The 483-nt window shown below is 30.8% G+C and overlaps 1 protein-coding gene across 1 annotated transcript in view; it reads right to left on the reverse strand.

Moving 5' to 3' along the window:
• The window catches only part of LOC119585281 (ATP-dependent RNA helicase abstrakt-like), a gene marked incomplete at its 3' end in the record, with an annotated part of 6729 nt that overhangs the window by 3536 nt on the left and 2710 nt on the right, over positions 1-483 (reverse strand).

The raw sequence follows: 483 nt of genomic DNA on the forward strand, positions 1-483 counted from the left end.
TATCATCATCATCATAGGTGACAGTTTGCATTTTCTCTTCAGGTATCAGTTCAAAGGAGACTTCTGACAAATGGATGGAGCAGTCTAAAAGGTATTAATTAATAGGTTTAAACTGTATGGAATTTCCCAACCACTATTCTGTAAATAATACTGATGGCTTTACTTTCAAATTAGCAAGGATAAACAAAGACATGTAGTGTTTAGTTTATTGCATTCTGTTTTATATAATTTTCTTTTATATATGTCAGCCAGTTGTAACAGTGAGCTCATATTACCTTAACTCAGTCAGTACACATGGTTACTAATATAACCTAAAGATCCAAGCTACATTTACATCTTGAGATGTCAAGTATCATCAGAAGTAATGAGATTGTTTAATATAAATATATGAAATAATGAAAGAAGTGAAATCCTGGAAATGTTATACTATATCATGTAATACACAGTAGTATAGAGAATAAATACAAGATATCTAAGGGGGGG

This window comes from Penaeus monodon, chromosome 19 (assembly GCF_015228065.2).
Source record: "Penaeus monodon isolate SGIC_2016 chromosome 19, NSTDA_Pmon_1, whole genome shotgun sequence".
Lineage (NCBI taxonomy): Eukaryota > Metazoa > Arthropoda > Malacostraca > Decapoda > Penaeidae > Penaeus > Penaeus monodon.